This window comes from Camellia sinensis, chromosome 4 (assembly GCF_055761805.1).
Source record: "Camellia sinensis isolate YWXY chromosome 4, ASM5576180v1, whole genome shotgun sequence".
Lineage (NCBI taxonomy): Eukaryota > Viridiplantae > Streptophyta > Magnoliopsida > Ericales > Theaceae > Camellia > Camellia sinensis.
Genome location: NC_138964.1, coordinates 116,809,538 through 116,822,995, shown reverse-complemented (window position 1 = coordinate 116,822,995; position 13,458 = coordinate 116,809,538). Strand labels below are relative to the sequence as shown.

The 13,458-nt window shown below is 46.2% G+C and overlaps 1 pseudogene across 1 annotated transcript in view; it reads right to left on the bottom strand.

The window, feature by feature from the left end:
• Window positions 1-832: 832 nt before the first annotated feature.
• LOC145789453 (NADH-ubiquinone oxidoreductase chain 2-like) overlaps window positions 833-13,458 on the bottom strand; it is a 19,641-nt pseudogene continuing 7,015 nt past the window's right edge. The window contains exon 2 of the transcript XR_014327395.1: window positions 833-13,458. This exon is cut by the window's right edge and continues 1,650 nt beyond it. The product of XR_014327395.1 is annotated as an NADH-ubiquinone oxidoreductase chain 2-like (transcript).

Sequence of the window (13,458 nt, the reverse complement as noted above, 5' to 3'; positions counted from 1 at the left end):
GATCAAGAGCGTTTCATAGAGCTGCAACAGCGCCTTCAGATTTATTTTCTGGGTCATAACCGGCTTGGCGGGATTCGCCGGCCGGTTAGAAAGGGCCGTTCCGATAGAAAGGAATATAGAAGCTGCTTTGGTCTTCGATGGCTATGCTCCCGATCGAATCAGGTTTCGGATAAACGAAATCAGGGGAATCCTCTTTACCCATCCTACTAGGATGCTCCCTTTATCGGAACAAACCCTTGACCGATACTTAATGGAGATCCAAACGAATGGAACGCGGCAGAGCGCTCCTTATATGCGGGTAGTACACGCCATTCGGAATAATCAAATTATTCTTTAGTCTTAGGGGAATCCCTTCTCTGAATCGTTCGTAACAAGGTAGCCGTAGGGGAACCTATGGCTACAAAATAAAAAAAAAATGGGCTTGCTTTTTCTTCTTTCTTTTTTTTCCGGTATGCCGCTCCGCGAGCAAGGAGCGAGAGAACCAAGTGGGCTGTGGTGATGTCAGAATTTTCACCTATTTGTATCTATTTAGTGATCAGTCCGCTAGTTTCTTTGATCCCACTCGGTGTTCCTTTTCCATTTGCTTCCAATAGTTCGACCTATCCAGAAAAATTGTCGGCCTACGAATGTGGTTTCGATCCTTCCGGTGATGCCAGAAGTCGTTTTGATATACGATTTTATCTTGTTTCAATTTTATTTATTATCCCTGATCCGGAAGTAACCTTTTCCTTTCCTTGGGCAGTACCTCCCAACAAGATTGATCCGTTTGGATCTTGGTCCATGATGGCCTTTTTATTGATTTTGACGATTGGATCTCTCTATGAATGGAAAAGGGGTGCTTCGGATCGGGAATAACCACTAGTGATAGGGCAAAAATCGGGGGGAAGGACAAAGGAAAGAGCGATGCCTACATTAAATCAATTGATTCGTCATGGTAGAGAAGAAAAACGGCGCACGGACCGTACTCGAGCTTCGGATCAATGTCCCCAGAAGCAAGGAGTACGCCCGCGTGTTTCAACGAGAACACCGAAAAAACCTAATTCAGCTCTACGTAAGATAGCCAAAGTACGGTTGAGCAATCGACATGATATATTTGCTCACATTCCAGGCGAAGGTCATAATTCGCAGGAGCATTCTATGGTCTTAATAAGAGGAGGTAGAGTGAAAGATTCGCCAGGTGTGAAATCCCATTGTATTCGAGGAGTCAAGGATTTGCTGGGAATTCCGGATCGAAGAAGAGGCAGATCAAAATATGGTGCGGAAAAACCCAAATCGATATGAATGGAAGATGCCTCTGGAACTTCTTTTTCTCGGTCAGTCGAGGGAACAACCACAACTCACTAGAATTCTTCACTACTCCTACAGGCTTGACGGAGTTAAGCTGTCTGGAGGGAACTCGAATGTAAAAAAAATAAGATTCCCTTTCCTTCCGCCAGTATCTTCTGGATTTCAGATAGTTCATCTTTGAGTAGTAGTAATTCGAGTCATTTTAATCCGACCGCTAATTGGAATGATTCACTTAGTGAACCCACGACGACTACTATTAACGATTATAGTTTTCAATCATCCGGCACTCAGGGTTCTTCTCATGGTATTTTTGAGGATCATCCGGGTCTTCACCCTTCCAGTGAACGTATAATAGAGCTTCAATCTGATATACACGAGAAATTGGGGGAGTTGATGATTAACAGGAGTCCCGAAGATGTTATGGTTGCGGCCGAAGCTTTACATGCGGAAAGCGAAAATCTCCCTTTTCTTGAGTCCCTTTTGAAGAATTTTACCATAAACGGAGTACAAGGTGAAGCCTATACGGATGCTCTGGATCTAGCGGGAGGAAATTGAGAGAAACCGGCTCCAGTGCACAAGGCGGAAGAGTAGTAGGGATAGAAGCGATTGTATTTCCGTCTTTAGCCGTGGGAATGCTCGCGTGGTGGGGGATCCTAACGGGACAAGCCATTATGGTGACAGAGACCATATCCCTATTAGACCCGGAAAGCCTCCAAGTAGCTAAGGAGGTACTTTCAGAGGGAGCATCCTCATTAGGGGAAGCGGACGCGACCTTGAAGGAGCAGAAGTACTTGGGAGCAGCGGCCATAGGCGCAGTGGCTGTAATAGGACTACTCGTGGGAGCCGCATCTACGTCTGGATAAAGAAAATAGATTCTTAGTTGCGATACGAACTGATGGTTAGGAAGAATACGGAGTAGCCCTTTGTCTTCCAACGTCGTAACCTAGTCCCCGTACTTAGCATTTTGGTTGCAACCCTCTTTCTTCATTATCAAGTGGGTCCATTATAAAAGGAATCCAGTTGGTAGTATGTCTTCATGAGCAAAGGGGGTCTGGGCTTCTAAATAGGGATCGGGCGGTTCGGGATCAAATCAAACAAAGCTTCACCTTAACTACGTACAAGGTACCTGTGAAAGCCCTGCCAACCGTTGACTGGGGTGGACGCATGCACTCGTAACACAAAAGACAAGACGAAGACGCTCCATATGATGGCTTTCTATCCCGTGCACTAGCAGCATACAGAGCCGGTTCCCTACAACATTGAATCTGTTTTGATAGACTTTTTTGAAAAAGGATTACAATAAGGCTATTCCTGTCGTAAAAGCCAATCAAAAAATAATAAGTTTTACTTAAAAGTGATAAAAGCTGCCAAGTAGGAGAAGCAGCCAAGGAAGGAGAAGAAGCTCTTCCCCCTTTAACAGAAAAAGAGACTGCAGAAGTGCTCAGGGTCTTGAAGAAGAGTGAGTACGATGTCGTCGAGCAGCTGAAGAAGACTCCAGCTCATATCAACATTCTCTCGCTGCTCCTTACTTCAGACAAACACAGGGACGCTCTGCTCTCCATTCTGAAAGAAGCACATGTCCCGAATGACATTTCTCCAGATGCACTCCAGAACATGGTGGGAATAGTTATGTCCCCCAATGTTATCTCCTTCTCAGATGACGAGATTCCAGGCGATGGAACCGGCGGAATTGCCCAATCCTATCTTTCCTTCTTTCCAAGCAGGCGAGTAGGCAGTTAGCAAAACAACTTCCACTTTCAAGTAGGCGGTTGGCTAATATTCATAGCTCCTTCTGTACAGCAGTTCAAGCAGGCAGTTGGACTCTTTATTAGGAAATCGCTAGGATAGGAACAACTACGTTGAGCTATGAACTACCTATAGCTCGGATAATGATACAACTGCTATAATAGATGCTATAGAGCAGCTATCAAAGCGAGACAACTCCACTCCTATAGAACAGCTATAGCGATACACTTGCTAAAGTGAGACAGCTCTGATCTACGACCACCCTGCTCTACTTGTCGAGAAGAAAGAACTCGCAAGGAAACCTTCCCAGCAAAACAAACACAACCAAAAACACGAGGAGAAATAGGAAAGACAGGTGAGTCAGGTGGTGGGACATGAAAAAGTATAGAGCAGGCAGCCCATTGTGTGGCGATCAAGCGTCCTTCGTCAAGTGCGGCATATCTCTACAGTTGATCGACGTTTCCTTCTCCTATCTCAGTGCAGTTTGTTAACGATGCGGCATACGAAACTGATAGCACAAAGTCGGTACCATTGACTGAACACAAACACAAGATCAATCAAGTCTCACATGTGAACGAAATCGAGAGGGAAGAGCATGGATGCTAGCCGGAAGTTCTCGTTCAGTATGAAGTTGAATGCAAGCCTATGTCCATCTCGTGTAGTTGAAGAGGGAAACCAACCCGCGACAAACTATACTTGAATAGTTTGATACACTCCGAGGGCAAAGAGTCCTCTGCGCCTTCCTTCTCCCTTCATTCCACACGTACCTGTTCTTCCTTCTAGATGGCGAGATGCACTGCCTTATCTTTTTCTTTCATATTATCCAGTGGATAGGTTGACGTGACACCTTACTACATTAATTCATCACAGACTCAAGTGGAAGATCAAACGCGGGATTGGACGGATGGCACCTTCCTTCATACAGGATCGATTTCTCGATCAAGTGTTGTCTCGCCTATGGGTGAAATCACTAAAGCCTATTTCCCCAAAAGAGGCATCAAATTTCGAGAAAGATTTGTCTCATATAGCGGGAAAACCAGTCAACATGAATTTCCCTTATAGCGACATGTCAGAAATGGAAAACTTTGATCTCGCCATGGCCAAAATCACTACTTTACTTTTTGGCATCTTTCAGGGGTCGTTCCTTAAGGGAAATCGAGTTTAGGCCAAAATCACGGGGGTTTGATCAATGATGTAAGTTTCGCGCATAGGTGGACCTTCTCCTGACTGACCGGACCAATGCATGGAGAGAGTCTTCTGCTCTGATCATGCCACGGAAGAACTACTCTACTACGGAAACTTGACCTAAGCTGCTCTTTCTTCCTGGCAAACTACTCCGGGGACTAGAGCAAGGGTGGTGGGCGGGATAGGCTAGGCTGAAGACGGAGTAGCATCAGTCAACTTCCTTTCTTTGACCATACCATAGGATCAATTGTAAAAAAGTATGCCGCACCATGAGCATCTACGCTGCCTGAAAGAAGGAAAGAGCCTACCCCACATCTCTTTATCCAGAACGGTGTAACTAACGGGCCTGTGTAACTCATTCATCACGGTTGACGGGGCAATCCTTCCTAGGAGAGTGTGCTACTCCTTCCTAAGCCTTTTTGGAGTGAACTATAGTGGGTTGCGTTCTCGCTTCGTGTGCTTTTATCGCTGACAAGTCCTTTCCTACCTTTTGATCCCAAAAAGTGTAAAGAAAATAAAGATTGGGCTATTCTGTAGCGTACTTTCTCGATCGAATTGCCATCAAATCGTAGACAAATTCTTACACATCGTGAGAGCTAGTCATTGGCTTCGTTAGCCGACTATATTAAAGAAATTGGATATCTGCCCAGACATTGTGAAAGATTTCATAGATAAGGTTGCCCTCTATCTATCTGAACGATACCTCTTGTGATGGTGCTACATCTCGCATGTACTTTCTTTTGACCTCACCTACCGCCCATGCCTGGGGGAAAGATCTAAGTTCTGGTCACATACTCGTTTTCACACATACGTTTTGAAAAGTTCTCCTAATAGCATTCGACGAAACGGCAACTCTTGCAGGGTATTATGGTAAAAAAAAAGCTTCATCCGCGGGTATTAGGACAACATAAATCTGTGACTGACGACATTGATGAATCGAACCTATAGCAATGCCGCTCTCCTTGCCCGCCCCATCCGCCCTTAGTCAGCTAACCAAGAATCAAAGGAATTTGCCCTTTCATCCGGATTTTCCTTCTGAGATTGGTTTTCCCTCCCTGACTCTGGGCTGGGTCGAGATCTTGGTCCATGGGCCCATTCTCAATTAGTCTTCCTGGACTATGTTTCTTACCCACCCGAACCACCCCTGCTAGCATAAAAACAAGAAAGTTCGGGCAGCGAGTCACATGTTGGAATGTCAGGATGTGGAATTTAGTTATTGAGATTAGATTAGTGATTAGTCACACCTACCGTCACCTATATTGGTCAGGTTAAGCAGCTGACTTCGCCCCAAGAGACTAGGAGAGTTGCATGTGATCAATTGTAAACAAGCTCTTGTACACCCATCTTCAAAGCCCGTCCCAATGTTGATAAGGCTTCAAGAGCAGTTACTAAGGAAGTGAAGTAAAAATACGCTAGTTAATCTGAGGTATGAGAGAGAAGCTCTGCTAGGGTTTCTGGTTTTGTGATGGGCGAGCGTTCGACAGGGGGTTCTTTTTCGACGGAAGAGGCTGATCTGTTGCTTCGGAGTAAGAAGAAGGTAAAAATGGCGGGGATTTCTTCGCCTCTGTGAGCAGATGCGGGAGGATAGTGCTCCTCTTAATTCGAATGGTGGAGTTGGCTGGTTCCGAAGCACAATCTGAGGTTCCTAGGGAGTCGTATTTGTCGAAGTTGACTAAGTTTGAGTCGAATTCTACTGAATTGGATGGAGATTGTGATTTGGAGAGTAAGGATAGTGATTCTGCTGATGATTCTGATTCGGATGATGAGATCGCTGGGGATTTTGCTGAGGTTAGGGTTTCTCTGTCTAAAGAGGAGAAACGGCGGTTGAGGTTACCATGGCGGAATGCGCTGATTGTGAAATTGTTAGGTAAGTCCGTTAGCTTTCCGTTTATGTGTGATCGTTTACAGCAGATGTGGGGAGCTATGGGAGATGTGAAGGTTGTGGATCTGGGATCGGATTTCTTTTTGGTAAGGCTTTCCAATAGAGATGATTATGATCATGTGCTTTTTGATGGTCCCTGGGTTATTGCGGGGCATTATTTGTCTATTCGGAAATGGCGTCCAGAATTTCGTCCCTCGGAGGCGTCTATATCCACCATTGCTGCGTGGGTGCGTTTGCCTGAAATTCCGATTGAATACTTTGATGAGGAAATCTTGAAGAAAGTTGGTAATATCATTGGACGTACGATTAAAGTGGATTTGAATACAATTCTGGTGAAGAGAGGGAAGTTTGCGCGTTTATGTGTTGAAATTGACCTTCGGAAACCTTTGCGTTCGAGAGTCTTGATTGGTTCGCGATGGCAGCGTGTGGAGTATGAAGGTATACATTTTTTTTGTTTTTCGTGTGGACGTTTCGATCTATGGGCTTTCTTTATTTAGTAAGGAGCTTTGTTAAAGAGATCGGAGAGGGGATATACTTGTAACAACGAAAGAAAAAAGGTTCTCTTTTTAAGCAATGGGGTGAATTCTGAATTCAAGAGGATTAGATTAGTTGTTTACTTTTATAGAAGCTAAGGCAAGAAGTAAATCGCTTTCAGTATCTCTTGCTTCTTTGGTTAGTTCAGTACGAGTGGCAGGCGCAAACTGGCACAGGCAATATATATATAATAATAATAAATAGGCGATTGAAGTAATAAAGTCAAGCTTTTGCCAGAGGATGAGTCTTTCAAGTATCGGTAGCATTCCCTTTATCAAAGTCTAGTACGCTAGGGACGAAAGTGAAAGGCATCATTGGTAGGCGGCCAAGCGAACATTCCTGTGTGATTGGGGATAGGTAGGCGCAGTTAATCGACAATAGGGCAATTCGTTAATAGATATCTGTATAATGACTACCTCTTCTGAAGCCATACCGCGAATCTCTTGTCTTCTGGTAAACGGTCGGAATCAGTCCACGTTAAAAAAGCCTTCTTTTAAAGAGATCCCTTCCATCGGTCGTATCTGCCCTGTCTCAATCGGTCGAGCTGTCGTCCTGTATCGGTAGAAACTCTATCAATCGGTCTGGTCTGATCTTTCCATTCCCGGTCGCATCTGTTCTATTTAGCCAATCCCTTGCTGCTTGCTTCACCCCGCCCTGCCTGGTCATCGGTCGTACCCTATCGTCGAATCTGGAATCGAATCTGTGTCGGCATCTGTCCCACTGGCTGTTGAAGGTGCTGGCTGATGAAAGACATCCCCAGAATGCCCCCCTTTCGTGCCTATCTCACTTGTTTACAGCTCTTATGGGTCCGCTGCTTTCACATGATGCAATATCTGGGCCTCCTAGACCTGCTCTCTCGCCCAAGCCTCATAGCATTCATATTCCAAGCACTAAGTATTCCCTGCCTGCTCAAATGCGTCAATCCGCCTATCTGTACTCTTTCCCTCGCATAGAGAGCTCTAGTAGTTCTTGGTAGGAGGGAACTAATACCGTAGATAAGGTTCATTGCTATTTGCTCTCCCACTACGCTAGCACTTAAGAGACTATCTTAGCCGGATCACAATAAGGAATCTCCAAAGCAGTACTGCGGTACCAGTCCACGACTACCATTTATGTAACTGAACTTCCCTGCCCCCTGTCCACTCAGTCTCCTTTTCGGACTTCAGGAGCATTGAGTAAAGGGAGGCACGGGGGCGGGAAGATATACTCATTCAAAGGGAAAGCGCACCCCTCTATTTATTCTCACAAACAAGAAGAAGAGCTAGTGGAATGGACCCTTTCCTCATGCCAGTGGGGGAAAGAAAAGAGGCCCACTACGAGAGGAGAGAGTGATTCAGCTGCTAACAAGCGCAGGTTTTTCATTAAATGAATGGTTATTCGGGAAACGTCTGTTGATGAGGAGGTTATACATAGTTAAAAAAGGAAACCTGGGGGCGGATTCCACCTGGGCTCCGTTCGAAGAGACGAATAATGGTCCTTCTCCCTCACATGCTCCTTCCCATGAGCAACTCGGTTGGTTTCGTGAACGAGAGCGCTGATCACCCTCACGCGGGAAGATGAACATTGAAAGGGCTGAAAGGGGGATGTAGATGTTGATTTTGGAGGTCTTAGTTATAATGCCATCGACACGGTTGAGGCTTCTCCTTTTCTTTGGTCCCAACATGACCGACCAAGCGTAACGACCGCAGAAGGTACGGCCGGAGAATTCATCTCCAAGTCAACAGCATGTCGGACAGGTCCTGAGGAGGATATAGCCGAGTGAGTCTCAGACTTGTTCTCCCTTTGGAACTTTCTGGCTAATGACCTGTCGAGGACTCTTCAGTCAAGCGCATCCGAGCAACGAAGGTCGAGCTCCAGAATTCAAACGAGAATGGGGGTGTGAGATCAAAGTGAGACATGGATCGTGTGTTATAATAGGTGACCAGGCCAAGGGACGCTGTCGGAATCGCCCGGACAGCAGTGACTCACTTTCAACCGACAAAGCACTTATTTCCTGCTCTTCCTGTTTGGCCAAGATGTGTTAAACGGAACCTTCTTCAAAAATTTCTCTAAAGATGGAGAATGGGACTACTGGTCTGCTGCTTTGACTTTTTCCAACTACTGTGACGAAAGAAAGCAAGGAAAGTCCGCTTCTTGCAGGTCCCAATTAGCGGGTAATCAAATTATATTCCTCCAGTCCGGAAGCACTCAAGGCTCTCCTCTTGTCCATCTATTCCATCCTCAGGGGCAGGAGTAATGCACTTCATTGATTCCTCCTACTCCCCACCTATCCGCTCGCCTCGAACCAATGCGAGCCTTCTTTTCTTTGTCTCCCAGTGCCTGGAAAGGCAATGCCTTCGAGGCCAACCTCGATAGAAGCACCAACCGGAGAAGCAGCAGAGAATGGAAGTCCCTCTATTGAGTCTAGCTACAGACTCTTTCTTACTGGCTACCTGAGATAATAGACTCCTTGGATGCTAGCCACTCTAGCTACCCTAGCGACTAGCTTCCTTGTTTGTATAGGGTACTTGCCCGGGCTACTACTTAGGCGTTTAGCTGCTACCGACTCGGTAACTGATTGACTAGTAGTTACTTGCTCCAGTCCTTCAGCAGCCAACTTCAATGAATCTGTACGGACCTTAACCCGGGAAACAAGGGACAAACAGTTCCGTACTGATCCTTTTAGTCACTCACTTCTTTTCTTTAGAGGAGCGGAAAAAGAGGCTTGGAAAGCAGATACGGAAGTCAGAGGCTTACAGTGGCTTAAAAAAAAAAGGACAATACCACTACAAACGGACGTGACTCCGATGGAATATAGTCCCCAAAAAGGGCAGAAACTAAAGGATATCACCGAGGGAAAGGACAAACAAACAGAAGTGACTCCGCTAAAGTCTATAACTTGAGCTAAAGGAAGGAAGTAAAGACTTAGACTCAAAGAGGGCAGAGGGCTTGAAGGAAGGGAGGATAGAGACCCACTTTCTTCGCTTCGTTCAAGGAGACATAAAAGGAAAACTAGAATGAGTGGGGCTAAACCAACGAGTTGAGCTAGAAAGAACTGCCTTAGAAACTAAATACATACGGCAGCGGACCCGGGCTTGAGACCGAGGGGTACTTAAATCAATGGGTGTTGGCGGCTAGCTACCTTGTTGGATTAGTTACTTGCTATAACCCTAGTAGCTGGCTCTAGCCCTTCGAACTGCAACTGCTTCAGCAGGAGCTAACAACTCCTTACTGCCCGGGCGTCGCTTTAGCTACCAACTACTTACCGGCTTGCCCGAGCTCATAGCGCTTAGGATACCTTCAATGACTCGGCTAAGAAACCTCGGATTCCCTATAGAGGGGGAGGGGAAGGAAAAGGGTTGGGTGTATTTAGTAGACAGCTAGCTTCGTTGCTTTAGCAGCTACTGACTCCTTAATGACCGGACTGTTGGATTAGGTACTTGACCTGGCTACTAAACCTTAGAACTAAAGCTGATACCGATTACTAGATAACTGAGCTCCTTACTAGCTATAAAGGAGCTGGCTATAAACCGGAGAACTTCTAGCCGGAGCTAGAAACAAACTTCTTACTTGCCTTGCTCGAGCTCTGGTTCTTGCCGCAGCTACCTTGACTGTGACTCTACCCGGAACCCGGTCTTACCTAGGGATGGGGAGGGAAGGCAGAAAAGAGCAGATTAAGGCAGGGATGGGTGCTTAGGAGTAGTTGGATTAGGCACTTGAGAAAGACCTTCGCGTTGTCCTATAGCTGCAATCCCAGGGGAGGAAACCCCGTCTTTTTGTCCTCAAAAGTCAGTCCCAAGTATGCTTCGTGACTGGATCTAGAAGAAGCTGCCTTCACTGACTCTTCTAAAAACCAAACCCTTGGCTTGCTTCCCTATGGATTGTTAGGGGAGAGAAGAGGGGATTAAGGCAGAGGAGTTGTCTTAGTAGACAGCTAGCTTCGTTGCTTTAGCAGCTTCAACCGTAGCTGCCAACAACTCCTTACTCGCTCTAGTCGCAGCTAACAACTGATTGAACGAACTCCATTAGTAGAATAGAATGGATCTAGCCCTTCAGCAGCTACAAACTTGTTACTAGCTCTCAACTCCTTACTGACAGGGCAGCTGTATTAGTAACGGGCTCTGGCCCTGGCTTTGGTTCTTAGACTGAAGCTGCGCTATGCCTTCGTTTCGGCGTTTAGCTTCAGCCCAGTGACACATCTTTCAAGACTAGAACAGCAGACGATGTAGCGATCGCTGATTCGTCTTATACCTTGACTTTGCAATTCAGCCACTAACAACTCCTTCACTTGTCAATTCAGTGCCTCCTCATTTTCTTTCACACTTTCAACGAAGACTTCCCGCTAACTAACCTTTAATAGCTTCGCTATCCTAGCCTGCCAACTCCTAGCTACTAGAGCTTTTAGCTCCCACTTTTTACTCTTGCAAGCGATCTATAAAAAGATATCCACAGTTGTATCCGCTGTTAGGTCTTGCTTTTCCTTCATATTCTTCTTTCCCATCTGGATGGGACTGGGAAGCTATTAGTGAGTTCTCCGAGCAGGGAATGGTAGTTCCTATGATAGGGTCGCTTGTAGTTCCTTCTTCTTCTCAGTCCGGATGGGGCTTTGAAACTATGCATTCTCCGATGAGGCTCTTTCGTTAGGAGTTTCATTCCTTGTTCTTAGCCTTCCGAAGGGGACTACTCTTGTTAGGGGACTTTTGCGTAAGCAATTAGGCCTATACTTGGTCACTCGCGGGCAAGCAATGAGAGATCTGGGTGCCGGTAGCTTCTCCGATCCGCGAGTTTAGTTCCTAGTAGAATCTTTTCAGACTCATCCACTGGCTTTTGACTTTGAATTCCACAATTGGATGGATTCTAGTTAGCCTTCAGAAACTCTCATCAAGCCAAAAACTGGCTTTGAAGATTGCTTTCGTAAAGGGTTATGTTGATGCAGTAGCAAAGACTGCCTTATCCCATCATAATTTTAAAATTATACCCTTCATGATCTGACTAAGATTACCGGCCTCATAGTTTTTCATACCAAAAGCCTCCAGCTGATCACAAAGGTTCTTCACCTTAATACAGTAAGAAGAAAGAGCCCCAACTACCCCGCTTCAGGCCATGTTGTTCAGTCTCCAGGCACTGACGCTTACTTGCGGTCGCATGTTCTTCCCTCAAAGTAAGCCATGCCTTTCTTGGGTCTGTAATGCCCCCATATATGGGGGCGCATCTCATCAGCTACAGACACTATGATCGCATGCATAGCCCTACCAGACCAGAACAATAGCTTCTTACTCGCCACATCCTCCGGTTCACCTTCCGCACCACTAAAAATTATCCAACATTCCTGGCCCATCAAGAAGCACTTTACCTCTTCACTCCAATTTACATAATTTTCGCCATGTTGGAGTGAACGGCACACAATCGACAAGCCAGACATTATTTCCAATGCAAAAAAAAAAGAATTTGACGATCTGATTCTGGAGGAGAATACATGTCCACGAAATTTTCTCAATATCTTATTTCCAGAGGCACTGTTCATCAGGGATCTTGTGCGTATACTCCTGGAATAGCTGAGAGGAAAAATATATACTTATTGGAAACGGTTGGAGCTATGATGTTTGGGATGAATGTACCTCGTTTGGGCAGAAGCTGTGTTGACCGCAACATACTTGATCAATTGCATACCGTCTAAGTTCTTGCTGGAAGCATCCCGGATTACTCTCATTTAAAAGTCTTTGGCTGCTGTTCATATTCTCTTTTTTTTAGTTTCTTTAAAGAAAGCGAGCTCAACGAAACAAGCGAAGCGAGCAGCAGGAGAAGACCGGTAGTAGAAGGTAACAAACTAGAGACTCAGAGAGAGATCAGAAGCGAAACTCGGCAAGGAGAAGGCTGAACCCAGGTGCTACATTACAATAGGCGTCACCTGGGGCCGCACGACTCAGGCAGACTCTCTACCCGGGCGCGTGCCTATTTCGCTTTAGGAGGTATCAGAGCGGAGTTTTGGGTAAATCCCTTTCGATTTCTGCTAATTCTCTTCTTGTTGCACCATGTCCAAGCTTGACGATAGCAATGGAGCGCTGTCTGCGGCGGCTGTTGCTAAAGAAACACTCAAGGATCGAGTGACCCAACTTGATGGCAAGGTCGACCATTTGGGCGGACAAGTGTAGACTATGGCAGAAAGGCAGGAGAATCAGGAATCGTTGGTCACCCTCGCTAATGAATACCGCGTCTTCCCAGTGAAGGAGAGCCGTCTTCGTGGGGTCTCAACGATCCCGGTGGCGATGTCCAAAGCGTGACGGACCGGGTCAAATTGAGGAGCTTGCTGTGGAGATAGGTCTCCGGTTCGTGAACCGAATGTCTCACCTGGCGACTCCAGACGCATTTGAGTCCCGGAACCACAGCCATTCAACGAGATTCGAAATGCCAAGGCTCGAAGACCTCTGGGACATGGAACAGTACGGCGGTTCGTGCCCCTTTTGACGACCAAGTCACAATGGCAACAATCTATCTCTCTGGGGATGCGAAGCTGTGGTGGCGGACGCGATATGAGGACGTGCTGGAGGGCCGTTGCGAGATCAACGCCTGGGAGGAACTAAAGAGGGAGCTCAAGGAAAGAAGCAGTTCCTGCCTGGGAACGTTGCATGGCTCGCACGAGAGCCCGCGGACCTGTTCGATAAAATCAAAGCAGACCATGGGGGACTGACCCGAGCTATAGACAAAGAAGGACTTTGATAGATAAAATAACGCACTCAGACATCAAAAAGAGGGCTACTTCACTATGAATGGTAACATATGAATTGAAACTAATGCGACGGGTGTCAATTACCAAAAACGACTCGACCACTAACTCAGTCCCGCGG